General features: G+C 45.4%; 1 protein-coding gene across 1 annotated transcript in view; it reads right to left on the bottom strand.

The window, feature by feature from the left end:
• LOC311140929 (NACHT, LRR and PYD domains-containing protein 3-like) overlaps positions 1-14933 on the bottom strand; it is a 157886-nt gene that overhangs the window by 111753 nt on the left and 31200 nt on the right. The gene's annotated exons all lie outside the window — the stretch shown is intronic.

The raw sequence follows: 14933 nt of genomic DNA, 5'->3' as shown, positions 1-14933 counted from the left end.
AATGAGAAAGTTACAGAGGAACAAGGATCATACCCCCTCTGTTATTGGTAATGGTGAGAGGTTAGCATGTTTTGTTGTAGCCTCTGTAACTTTCTCACTCAGTATTATTCATGATTCATTCATGTTTTTTCTTAATCATGTCATCATCAGGATTAATTTAGTAGTGTTTAGAAACATGTTATCTACTCACTTAGACAGAAAATTACTCCAGTCATCATCCACCATTCAGTTACTATTGGACAAAACATAACCCAAAACACATCCAAAACAAACTGCAAATGCAACCAACGAGTTTACAACCAAATACTCAACTTTTGACTACTTTAATGCATTATAAGTGAATTGGTCAGAATACGTTTGACTTCTGCAAATGGGGAGACTAGATACATAAAGTGCTTTCATTTCTAAACGGTGAAACAGATATGTATTAAAATATCCTCAAATAAAAGGTGACATTATATACTGTCACCTCATATGAAACATTTGATATCAAATCCAAACTGCTGGAGTATAGAGCCACATTTAAAATGTTATCTTCACTGTCAAACTAGATATGGTGTGCACTGTATATGCAATACAATCTAAATCTGATACCTCACTGTCTGTCTTTTGACTGATACTGCTTTTTAAACTGCTCTGGTCAGTCTACTCAAATCTACAAGCAATACTTTGATAATTTATCATTTCTAATAATGATACCTTCATTTATGAATAGATATGTCAGGTTTCAGGATACTGATGTATCTGAATATGTTGAAAAAATATACTGCCACTATTTTCACCACCAAATAATAGCAGTGTGGTTTTAATATGATTTGACTCTTTGCAGGCTGTCAGGCTGTCTAGTCACAGAGGAAGGCTGTGCTTCTCTGGTCTCAGCTCTGAAGTCAAACCCCTCACACCTGAGAGAGCTGGACCTGAGCTACAATCACCCAGGAGACTCAGGAGTCAGACTGCTCTCTGCTGGACTGGAGGATCCACACTGCAGACTGGAGAAACTCAAGTATGTAGAGGGTTTATGTCAATGTTCATATCAGACATGTTGGAGTTATCAGGCTAGTTAAGACAAACATTCTGACCACCACTTGGACTAAGTTATATGCTGACCGTGTGTGTGTGTGTGTGTGTGTGTGTGTGTGTGTGTGTGTGTGTGTGTGTGTGTGTGTGTGTTGTGTGTTGTGTGTTGTGTGTTGTGTGTTGTGTGGTGTGTGTGTGTGTGTGTGTGTGTGTGTGTGTGTGTGTTGTGTGTTGTGTGTTGTGTGTGTGTGTGTGTGTGTGTGTGTGTGTGTGTGTGTGTGTGTGTGTGTGTGTGTGTGTGTGAGTTCAGGTGTATCCCTCAATGACTGTCTGTTCTTCTGCTTACCGCTACAGTGTGGAACATGGTGGAGAGAACACAATGAAACCTGGACTTAGAAAATGTGAGTGTTGACTGCTGTGAAGAATATGACTAAGAATAAGTCTTAATTCAAGTGAAGTCAAAGTCAAAGACCACCATCATTACTTACTTGGTCATATTAAATATCAGCTGTAGTTCTACAGAAGCACAAATCAGGGACACCAAAGTTTACAAAGAGTTGCTTTGACAATGTGTGTGTCTGTGTATGTGTGTGACGTGTTCATGTTACTTTAGAAATGTGTGTGTGTGTGTGTTCAGGGTGTGTGTGTGTGTGTTCAGGGTGTGTGTGTGTGTGTTCAGGATGTGTGTGTGTGTGTGTGTGTTCCTGTTACTTTAGAAATGTGTGTGTGTGTGTGTGTGTGTGTGTGTGTGTGTGTTTTCATGCTTGCATGCATACAGGTGTGGTGTGTGTGTGTGTGTGTGTGTGTGTGTGTGTGTGTGTGTGTGTTCAGGGGGTGTGTGTGTGTGTAATTAATGGGAATAAGTGTGTTTTATATTACCATACAGTATAACATATGATCATTCAGCAAGTCCCAAGTGACCTTAACTTCTCCTTTTGATACCTAGAAACATCTACATTAAATGAATTAGTGAAAAGTGAGTTAACATTCTAATGTGAATGATGATGATTTCTAATATTGTGTCTGGTTTCATCCATCAGATGTCTGTGATCTCACACTGGACCTAAACACAGTAAACAGATTCCTCTCTCTGTCTGAGGAGAACAGAAAGGTGACATGGAGGAGAGAGGAGCAGCCGTATCCTGATCACCCAGAGAGATTTGAGGACTGTGAACAGGTGCTGTGTAGAGAGGGTCTGACTGGGCGCTGTTACTGGGAGGTAGAGTGGAGTGGGAGTTGGCCTGGTATAGGAGTGGCATATAAAGGAATCAGCAGGAGAGGAAGGGGTAATGACAGTGGGCTTGGATACAATGACAAGTCCTGGAGTCTGATCTGCTCTGACAACAGTTACTCTGCCTGTCACAATGATAAGCCCACTATCATAGACGTCCCCTCCTCCAGCTCCCACAGAGTAGGAGTGTATCTGGACTGGCCAGCCGGCACTCTGTCCTTCTACAGAGTCTCCTCTGACACACTGACCCACCTGAACACATTCCACTCCACATTCACTGAGCCCCTCTATCCAGGGTTTAGGGTTTGTTATGACTCCTCAGTGTCCCTGTAAATAATAACCATGGTAACACTGACACACACAAACACACACACAGGAAACACACACAGGACACACACACACACTGGACACACACACACAGGACACACACACACACTGGACACACACAAACACACTCTCACACACACTGGACACACACAGGACACACACACACTGGACACACACACACACACACACACACTGGACACACACACAAACGCTGGACACACACACACACACTCACACTGGACCCACACACATACACACTGGACACACACACACTGGACACACACACACCTGACACACACACACACAGGACCCACACACACACACACACACACACTGGACACACACACACACTGTACACACACACTCACACACACTGGACACACACACAGACACTGGACACACACACATACACACTTACACACACACTCACACACACTGGACACACACACACTGGACACACACAAACACACACACACACAGGACACACACACACACACACACACACCTGACACACACACACACACACAGGACACACACACACACACTCACACACACTGGACACACACACACACACACTGGACACACACACTCACACACACTGGACACACACACAGACACTGGACACACACACTCACACACACACACACACACTGGACACACATACACTGGACACACACAAACACACACACACAGTGGACGCACACACTGGACACACACACATACGCTGGACACACACACACACTGGACACACACACACACACACACACTGGACACACACACACATTCACACAGGACACACACACCTGACACACACACACACAAGACACACACACTGGACACACACACACACTGGACACACACACACACACTGGACACACACACACATACACACTGGACACACACACCTGACACACACACACACAGGACACACACACTGGACACACACTGGACACACACACACACACACTGGACACACACACACACTGAACACACACACACACTGGACACACACACACTGGACACACACACACTGGACACACACACACACTGGACACGCATCCACACACACACACTGGACACACACACTGGATTCACAAACACACACACACACACTGGACACACACATCCATACACAATGGACACACACACACTGAACACACACACACACACACTGGACACACACACACTGGACAAACACACACAGGACTCACACACACTGGAAACACACACACTCACACACTGGAAACACACACACTCACACACTGAACACACACACTGACACTGAACACACACACATACTGGACACACACACATTGAACACAAACACACACAGGACACACACACACACACACACTGCACAAACACACACTGGACACACACACACACACACACACACACACACACTGGACACACATACATACACTGGACACACACACACACTGAACACAACCAGCCCTGCCATTTCTACCTGTCCTGATCTAGTGTTTCGCCCCTTACCTCCTCACACCGTCTCACTGTCCATGTCTGCTTTTAGCTCCCACCTCTACTTCACTGTGTTATAATGGACCTTATGCTTGTTATGTCACCTCTGTAACCAGTTATCAAACATACTGACCTTTCTGACCCTATCCCATGGCCCTACTTTCTACAACTGAACATTTAAATTCCTCTATGAGTTTTGTTTAGTGTCCATTTACTTATGTATGTATTTGTTGTATATTGGGGTTGTGCTGCAGAGCATCATGGGGGTTTGTATGTGTTGAGATGATCACGTTCCAGATAAATGGTTGAACTGATTCCTGTCTCCTGTCTCATCATTATTGAATTGTTATACAGACGTGGTTATGAAACCCACGAGACATAACAACAGATTGGTGATGAGTAAGTCTGAATCTACAGGAACTATTCTGTCTGGAAGAAGTGGGTTTTTACAACAGTTTAAAACTGTTATTTTCTGTGGTACAGTCTAGGCTAATGTTAGCACAGTGTATTGATAGCAGAGGCAAGTGCATAGTCGAGCTAGCTAAGAAAGAGAGTTAACATCGTCATGGACGGCAGAAAAGGACTCGAGACATACGTCGGAGCAGGAAAACAAAATGATTAAAAGAGAGGAATATACAGTGATTAAAGGAAAGGACATTTATTCAACTGTGAAGACAAACCTTTTAATTAAAACTGCTAAATTAGTGAACTTAGGAGGAAACGTCAATGAGTGAAGTGAATGAAGATCACGTGACTGAGGAAAATATTGCCGTGGTTGAGGACAATATTGAAGTGAGTGACAATCAGGAGCTTATTGAGAAACGAACAATTATTGGAATTGATGGAAACAATGGACAGTTTGATAAAAGTATTGAACAGTGGAGGTCATATACAGAACGGTTTGAATATTTAGTTCTTGTAAATGACATGGATGAGGACAACATTGTGCCTACATGTTTTAGTGTAATGGGGCCAAAGACATTTAATTTACTAGGCAGCCTGCTACAGCCAGACAGAACAGGTAATAAGACGTATGGGGATATTGTGGAGATACTTAAAGGACATTTTTCACCAGAACCACTAGTTAATGCTGAAAGGTTCAGGTTCCACAGGAGACATCAGGAAGAGGGAGAATCAGTAACAATGTTTGCTGCTGCATTAAAGAAACTACCAGAACACTGTGAGTTTAATGCTGTTCTAATTGACATCATTAGAGACAGACTAGTATGTGGGCTACGGAGTGAAGCTACACAAAAGAGACTGTTGACTGAATGTCATCTGACCTTGGCAAAGGACATTGAAATCAGTGTGTCCATGGAACTAGCTGCTAAAGAGGCTCACCAGTTGAGTTCATCAGGAACTTAGTGGGTTCATCTAACAATCCTAATCATCAGCTGATACATTTTAATCTCATACACAGGGTATACCTTCCACCTAGAAAACATCATTTAATGAAAATCACAACTCGCTCCTCTGTGTGATCTATGTAATCAAGGTGCCTTGGGCTCCTTTAATCATATGTACTGGGAGTGACCAGGGGACATGTTTTGGAAAGAGGTATCCTCATACCTTGTTCCCCCAAACTGTTATTACTGGCTGTATAACTAGTTTCCATAATATACTGATGTATATTTTAACAGTATTGTGTTTCTAGCTGTATAACCATTCCTGCTGCTATTTGTTCTTGTCTGTGTTCCTTTAAAATAAATAAAAAGTTGATCACAAAAATAGGAAAAGTGTACAGAGTTTCAACTGAAAATCAGAGACAGGGAAATCAAGTCACATGTGGCAAGGTGGGACATTCCAACAAATGAAAAAGAGATGTTCACAGGGGGGGGAGGAGGAGAGAGAGGGGTGGAGACAGGGGGAGGAGGAGGAGAGAGAGGGATGGAGATAGGGGGAGGAGGAGAGAGAGGGGTGGAGACAGGGGGAGGAGGAGGAGAGAGAGGGATGGAGACAGGGGGAGGAGGAGGAGAGAGATGGGTGGAGACAGGGGGAGGAGGAGGAGAGAGAGGGATGGAGATAGGGGGAGGAGGAGAGAGAGGGGTGGAGACAGGGGGAGGAGGAGGAGAGAGAGGGATGGAGACAGGGGGAGGAGGAGGAGAGAGAGGGATGGAGACAGGGGGAGGAGGAGGAGAGAGAGGGGTGGAGACAGGGGGAGGAGGAGAAGAGAGAGGGGTGGAGACAGGGGGAGGGGGAGGAGAGAGAGGGGTGGAGACAGGGGGAGGAGAAGGAGAGAGAGGGGTGGAGACAGGGGGAGGAGGAGAGAGAGGGGTGGAGACAGGGGGAGGAGGAGGAGAGAGAGGGATGGAGACAGGGGGAGAAGGGGGAGAGAGAGGGGTGGAGACAGGGAGAGGAGGAGGAGAGAGAGGGGTGGAGACAGGGGGAGGAGGAGGAGAAAGAGGGGTGGAGACAGGGGGAGGAGGAGGAGAGAGAGGGGTGGAGACAGGGGGAGGAGGAGGAGAGAGAGGGGTGGAGACAGGGGGAGGAGGAGAAGAGAGAGGGGTGGAGACAGGGGGAGGAGGAGGAGAGAGAGGGGTGGAGACAGGGGGAGGAGGAGGAGAGAGAGGGATGGAGACAGGGGGAGGAGGAGGAGAGAGAGAGGGGTGGAGACAGGGGGAGGCGGAGGAGAGATAGGGATGGAGACAGGGGGAGGAGGAGGAGAGAGAGGGGTGGAGACAGGGGAGGAGGAGGAGAGAGAGAGGGGTGGAGACAGGGGGAGGCGGAGGAGAGAGAGGGATGGAGACAGGGGGAGGAGGAGGAGAGAGAGAGATGGAGACAGGGGGATGAGGAGGAGAGAGAGGGATGGAGACAGGGGGAGGAGGAGGAGAGAGAGGGATGGAGACAGGGGGAGGAGGAGGAGAGAGAGAGGCGTGGAGACAGGGGGAGGAGGAAGAGAGAGAGGGGTGGAGACAGGGGGAGGAGGAGGAGAGAGAGGGATGGAGACAGGGGGAGGAGGAGGAGAGAGAGGGATGGAGACAGGGGGAGGAGGAGGAGAGAGAGGGATGGAGACAGGGGGAGGAGGAGGAGAGAGAGTGATGGAGACAGGGGGAGGAGGAGGAGAGAGAGAGGCGTGGAGACAGGGGGAGGCGGAGGAGAGAGAGGGATGGAGACAGGGGGAGGAGGAGGAGAGAGAGGGGTGGAGACAGGGGGAGGAGGAGGAGAGAATGGCTGCATTAGTTTTTTTATATATACTGTATATAATTTACCTCCACAGCAACATGGACACCAGGATACTGGCACGTACACACCAGAGGAGGCTGGTGGAGGAGCTATAGGAGGACGGGCTCATTGTAAAGACTGGAATGGAATCGTGGAATGGTATTTAACACATAATTTATTAATTCCATTCCAGCCATTACAATTAACCTGTTCTCCTATAGCTCTTCCCAACAGTCTCCTCTCGGAAACTTCTCGGTTCTGGTAAAAGAGAAGTTGAGAGTGTCACATCATGTTTTATCTCAGTGAAGCTGTACAACAGATTATTTAAGAAGCATAAACTGCAACCATGTGATGTTGTTTTGAGAACTTACTCAGCTCAGCCTATTCAGTTATTGGGAAAGCTGGAGGTTAAAGTGAAATGTGGTGCTCAGGTGTTACCACTACCCCTATTAGTGTCAATAGGGAAGGGTCCTACGATAATGGGGAGAAACTGGATTCAGCACCTAAAATCAGATCGATCAAGAGTGAACCATGTGTCAGACCCAGTTGCACAGCTGGGCGACAAATATGCTGAGGTGTTTAGTGGTGAAATGGGTGTGGTACATTTTACATTTTACATTTTAGTAATTTAGCAGACGCTCTTATCCAGAGCGACTTACAGTTAGTGAGTGCATACATTTTCATACTGGTCCCCCGTGGGAAACGAACCCACAACCCTGGCGTTGCAAGCGCCATGCTCTACCAACTGAGCCACAGGGGACTATCAGATTCTCAGACTATCAGACTCTGAATAAAACATGACTGTAGATCAGCGTGTACAGACAACATCATCATACTCCAGGTGGAGTAGTTGGCAGGGTGCAGTGCCAGGTCTCACTGGGCAGAGAGGAAGTATATTGTTACACACCTGCCAGCCTCACCCTCGCCCCACCTGCTCAGATCTAAAGGGCCAATCAGGGCCAATCGGGGCCAATCAGGGCCAATCAGGGGCCAATCAGGGCCCTAATTTGTGTCTCTGTCCTGACTAGTGCAGTGTCCGGTGCACAGGCCCCTCTACCCCTCCCCCTCCTCCCCCTGCACCCCTTCTCCTAATGCCCCTAACTAATTTAAACGTCTGGAAGTGCTCTACTCTCCCCAGCAGCACTTTCATTTCATAAATCATCTTTCCGTCTCAAAACAACGATCAAAAACACATCTGCACTAATGCGGCCTTTATGAAGTTTATACAGTGGGAATCTTCTGGTATCTGAACCATGCTCTCTGGAGCCTCCACTCAAGATGGGCATGATATGTCTGCACAGGATGCCAGCAGAGTCCCCCCGAGGGGGAAGAGGAGAAGGAAGCATTCATAAGCACCAGTTCAGGGCCGGCCTAAGAAGTCTGAATCCTCGATGAACCAAGCAATGCATCAATCTTCTAGCAGAGTGGTACCATTGTATACATTGGCTGCATTTATAACCTCTACAGAGAACTCGACTATATAATTTGTGGCGTAGCGACTTAAACACGATTAATATAAACCTCATACATTTCCTTGCTATGTATGAACAGTCCAGTTCTCTTATCTCAATAGTGTAGAGGGGGAAATCATGTGAGCAGTGAGCAGTGGGCTGTCAGAGTGGGTCAGAGCCCTAAAGGTGTGTTTACATTGACATTTGGCACAGTTGATAAAGGGAGTTGGTAAAGGGAGTTAAAGGTGTTTAGTGGTGAAATGGGTGTGGTAAAGGGAGTTAAAGGTGTTTAGTGGTGAAATGGGTGTGGTAAAGGGAGTTAAAGGTGTTTAGTGGTGAAATGGGTGTGGCAACGGGAGTTGAAGGTGTTTAGTGGTGAAATGGGTGTAGTAAAGGGAGTTAAAGGTGTTTAGTGGTGAAATGGGTGTGGTAAAGGGAGTTAAAGCCAACATTCAAGCGTCAGAGAAAGCTGTTCCAATGTGTTATAAGGTTAGACCTTATGCACTCAGAGAGGCAGTAGACAAACAGCTTACAGAGATAGAAAAACAAGGAGGGATCACACCATTAGAATATAGTGAATGGGCAGCACCTATAGTTTGCCTTCCAAAGACAAAACGGGGGTGTCAGAATATGTCATGATTACAAGGTGACTGTAAATGCATGGGTGGATGTGGACCAGTACCCCTTACCAAAGACCCAGGACTTGTTTGCTACTCTAGCCGGGAGGTAAACAGTTCACAAAGTTAGACCTTACACAGGAACTACCAGCAAGTGGAGGTAGATCAAGAGTCAAAGCATTTCCTGACTATAAACAAGGGTTTCTACCAGATGAATAGACTGCCTTATGGAGTATCAAGCGCTCCAGCTATATTCCAACGTATTATGGACCAGGTCTTACAGGGTTGACCTGGGGTTGGGTGCTTTCTGGATCCCATTCTTATCACAGGGAAATCGGCAGAGGACCACTTCCAGAACGTAGAAGCAGCAGTGTTACAGAGACTGCAAGAGCCTGGGTTAAGAGTAAAACGGGAAGTTTATGGAGAATCTCTCTACTCTCATCAAACCTGTGGGGGGGGGGGGGGGGGGGGGGTGCTGTCATCTCACATACAATGCCCCACGGTAGTGAGAGGCCTATTGCATATGCTTCACCCACACCCAAATAGAGAAGACAGAGGTGAAGTATGCCCAAATAGAGAAGACAGAGGTGAAGTATACCCCAATAGAGAAGACAGAGTTGAAGTATGCCCAAATAGAGAAGACAGAGGTGAAGTATGCCCAAGTAGAGAAGACAGAGGTGAAGTATGCCCAAATAGAGAAGACAGAGGTGAAGTATGCCCAAATAGAGAAGACAGAGGTGAAGTATGCCCCAATAGAGAAGACAGAGGTGAAGTATGCCCAAATAGAGAAGACAGAGGTGAAGTATGCCCAAATAGAGAAGACAGAGGTGAAGTATGCCCCAATAGAGAAGACAGAGGTGAAGTATGCCCCAATAGAGAAGACAGAGGTGAAGTATGCCCCAATAGAGAAGACAGAGGTGAAGTATGCCCCAATAGAGGAGACAGAGGTGAAGTATGCCCCAATAGAGAAGACAGAGGTAAAGTATGCCCAAAATAGAGAAGACAGAGGTGAAGTATGCCCCAATAGAGAAGACAGAGGTGAAGTATGCCCCAATAGAGAAGACAGAGGTGAAGTATGCCCCAAATAGAGAAGACAGAGGTGAAGTATGCCCCAATAGAGAAGACAGAGGTGAAGTATGCCCCAATAGAGAAGACAGAGGTGAAGTATGCCCCAATAGAGAAGACAGAGGTGAAGTATGCCCAAATAGAGAAGACAGAGGTGAAGTATGCCCAAATAGAGAAGACAGAGGTGAAGTATGCCCCAATAGAGAAGACAGAGGTGAAGTATGCCCCAATAGAGAAGACAGAGGTGAAGTATGCCCCAATAGAGAAGACAGAGGTGAAGTATGCCCAAATAGAGAAGACAGAGGTGAAGTATGCCCCAATAGAGAAGACAGAGGTGAAGTATGCCCCAATAGAGGAGGAGGCCCTAGGGATCATATTTGGGGTAATGAAGTTCCATGACTACCTATATGGTGGTAAGTTTACATTGACAGACCATCAGCCTCTTGTTAAAATACTAGGACCAACAACAGACGACCCAGCTCCAGCAGCAGCCAGACTCCAGAGGAGGGCGTTAATACTAGCAGCATATCAGTATGACATACAATACAAGTCCTCTCAGCTGCATATCAGAATGACATACAATACAAGTCCTCTCAGCTGCATATCAGAATGACATACAATACAAGTCCTCTCAGCTGCATATCAGTATGACATACAATACAAGTCCTCTCAGCAGCGTATCAGAATGACATACAATACAAGTCCTCTCAGCTGCATATCAGAATGACATACAATACAAGACCTCTCAGCTGCATATCAGAATGACATACAATACAAGACCTCTCAGCTGCATATCAGTATGACATACAATACAAGACCTCTCAGCTGCATATCAGTATGACATACAATACAAGACCTCTCAGCTGCATATCAGTATGACATACAATACAAGTCCTCTCAGCAGCATATCAGTATGACATACAATACAAGACCTCTCAGCTGCATATCAGAATGACATACAATACAAGACCTCTCAGCTGCATATCAGTATGACATACAATACAAGTCCTCTCAGCAGCATATCAGAATGACATACAATACAAGACCTCTCAGCTGCATATCAGTATGACATACAATACAAGACCTCTCAGCTGCATATAAGTATGACATACAATACAAGTCCTCTCAGCTGCATATCAGAATGACATACAATACAAGTCCTCTCAGCAGCATATCAGAATGACATACAATACAAGTCCTCTCAGCCTCATATCAGTATGACATACAATACAAGTCCTCTCAGCAGCATATCAGAATGACATACAATACAAGTCCTCTCAGCAGCATATCAGTATGACATACAATACAAGTCCTCTCAGCAGCATATCAGTATGACATACAATACAAGTCCTCTCAGCTGCATATCAGTATGACATACAATACAAGTCCTCTCAGCAGCATATCAGAATGACATACAATACAAGGCCTCTCAGCAGCATATCAGTATAACATACAATACAAGTCCTCTCAGCAGCATGCTATCCAGTGTCAAACGATCCAGTGGCATTTGTAGATGTACTTCCCATTGTAGCTAAGGACACAGCCAGGGAAACTACCAAGGACAAGGGTTTGGCTAAAGTGAAGCACTTCCCACTTACAGGGTGACCTAACCACATTACTGATCCTGAACTAAAGCCTGATTGGGTGAGAAGGGATGAGCTCACTGTAGACAGTGATTGTGTGTTATGGGGTATGAGAGCGGTGGTGCCGGCTACTCTACAGAGGAACCTACTGAAGGAGCTACATGAAAACCACTGGAGCATGGTTCAAATGGAAGCTCTGGCAAGGAGACACTTTTGGTGGCCCAGGTTAGACTCAGACATAGAAGACATGGTAAGGAGATGGCCCAGGTTAGACTCAGACATAGAAGACATGGTAAGGAGATGGCCCAGGTTAGACTCAGACATAGAAGACCTGGTAAGGAGATGACCCAGGTTAGACTCAGACATAGAAGACATGGTAAGGAGATGGCCCAGGTTAGACTCAGACATAGAAGACATGGTAAGGAGATGGCCCAGGTTAGACTCAGACATAGAAGACATGGTAAGGAGATGGCCCAGGTTAGACTCAGACATAGAAGACATGGTAAGGAGATGGCCCAGGTTAGACTCAGACATAGAAGACATGGTAAGGAGATGGCCCAGGTTAGACTCAGACATAGAAGACATGGTAAGGAGATGGCCCAGGTTAGACTCAGACATAGAAGACATGGTAAGGAGATGGCCCATGTTAGACTCAGACATACAAGGTTATCACTGGTTAAACCCAGCTTTTCAGCTGACATGCAGTCTAAGATACAGGACAAGGGGTTGGGCAAGAGGCTTAGTTTTTTACAGTCGGAACAAACAGTGCTTGTCCCAGATTACCGGGGAGGAGAGAGAGAGAAATGGAGACCCGGGGTTGTGAAAAGGCTACTTGGTCCTGTAGCCTACTTAGTGCAGACTGAGGGAAAAACTGTGTAAGAAGCATGTGGATCAAATGATGATGCAACCCAATGAAAGAGAAGAGCTGAATGTGTCAGAGTGGAACATCTCTGGTTGGGACTTGGACACTACCACTGGGACGGGCACCAATACAGACACACAGATTGTTCCAGGCCGTGAGCCTGAGGGTCCAGAGCATCATGAGAGACCAAAAAGGGTCAGAAGGCTTCCGGACCGATTGGATTTGTAAACAGGTTGTATATGAGTTGAGAAGTGAAAGACTGTTTTGGAAAACTTATGATGTTCATCGAGGATGTTTTCAGAGGAAGTGAGAATTTCCTGGGGAGGAGTGTGGTGTATTGAGAAATGTATTATGTGTTAATGAGTTTAGATTTAAAATGGTTGCAAATAGCCAATGGGATTTGTATGCAGGAGTTATTTGAATTAACAAATGACAATGGGTTTTCCATTCTTGCATCGAAGTGATTGAATTACGAGATGCAAGGGGGGGTGAAAGTTCAATGATGTATTGGGGAGTTGGGCTGAAGACGCTGTGGAGAGTGGTCCACTGGAATGTGTTAAGGAGAACATGAAATAAATCTGTTCAGTTTATTATAAGTACGCTTCGGAGTCTTCAGTAAAAGAACCCAGCATCTTAGGATGCAACAATGATCCTTTATCACGTTTACAAAATAGCAGATTGAAAGACAACAAATAGCCTAATTTTAATTAATTAAAAATATGTTCGAGACATGGGACATGACCTTGTGTTGCTGCACTGTCTAAATATGTTAGAGACATGGGACATGGCCTTGTGTTGCTGCACTGTCTAAATATGTTAGAGACATGGGACATGGCCTTGTGTTGCTCCACTGTCTAAATATGTTAGAGACATGGGACATGGCCTTGTGTTGCTCCACTGTCTAAATATGTTAGAGACATGGGACATGGCCTTGTGTTGCTCCACTGTCTAAATATGTTAGAGACATGGGACATGGCCTTGTGTTGCTGCACTGTCTAAATATGTTAGAGACATGGGACATGGCCTTGTGTTGCTGCACTGTCTAAATATGTTAGAGACATGGGACATGGCCTTGTGTTGCTGCACTGTCTAAATATGTTAGAGACATGGGACATGGCCTTGTGTTGCTGCACTGTCTAAATATGTTAGAGACATGGGACATGGCCTTGTGTTGCTGCACTGTCTAAATATGTTAGAGACATGGGACATGGCCTTGTGTTGCTGCACTGTCTAAATATGTTAGAGACATGGGACATGGCCTTGTGTTGCTGCACTGTCTAAATATGTTAGAGACATGGGACATGGCCTTGTGTTGCTGCACTGTCTAAATATGTTAGAGACATGGGACATGGCCTTGTGTTGCTGCACTGTCTAAATATGTTAGAGACATGGGACATGGCCTTGTGTTGCTGCACTGTCTAAATATGTTAGAGACATGGGACATGGCCTTGTGTTGCTGCACTGTCTAAATATGTTAGAGACATGGGACATGGCCTTGTGTTGCTGCACTGTCTAAATATGTTAGAGACATGGGACATGGCCCTGTGTTGCTGCACTGTCTAACTACCTTAACAAACAGTGACACATTATATTATTATTCATATTATTATTGACATTTAACATGGAAAAAAGTTGACCCCTTGAGTTTTTCCACATTTTGTTACGTTATGGCCTTATTATAAAATGGATTAAATAAAATAATGTCCTCATCAATCTACAGACAATACCCCATAATGACAAAGCGAAAAACAGGTTTATAGAAATGTTTGCAAATGTATAAAAATTCTAAATGAAAAAAACGTATGTACATAAGTATTCAGACCCTTTGTTATGAGACACTAAATTGAGCTCAGGTGCATCCTGTTTCCATTGATCATCCTTGAGATGTGATTGGAGTCCACCTGTGGTAAATGCAATTGATTGGACATGATTTGGAAAGGCACACACCTGTCTATATAAGGTCCCACAGTTGACACACCCTTCTCTAATGTCATGGTTGCACTAATTGAACTGTTTGTCTACATAACCTGGTTCAATCATGCATGACATCAGTTGATATACAGAGTGTGAGACTCTCTATATATTTTATATCTTCCAGTTCATTCTCCGTTAGTCAGCACCTCTACACTAAATAAT

Source organism: Coregonus lavaretus (genome assembly GCF_964263955.1).
Source record: "Coregonus lavaretus genome assembly, chromosome: 2".
Classification (NCBI taxonomy): domain Eukaryota; kingdom Metazoa; phylum Chordata; class Actinopteri; order Salmoniformes; family Salmonidae; genus Coregonus; species Coregonus lavaretus.
This window is presented reverse-complemented; position numbering and strand designations above follow the sequence as displayed.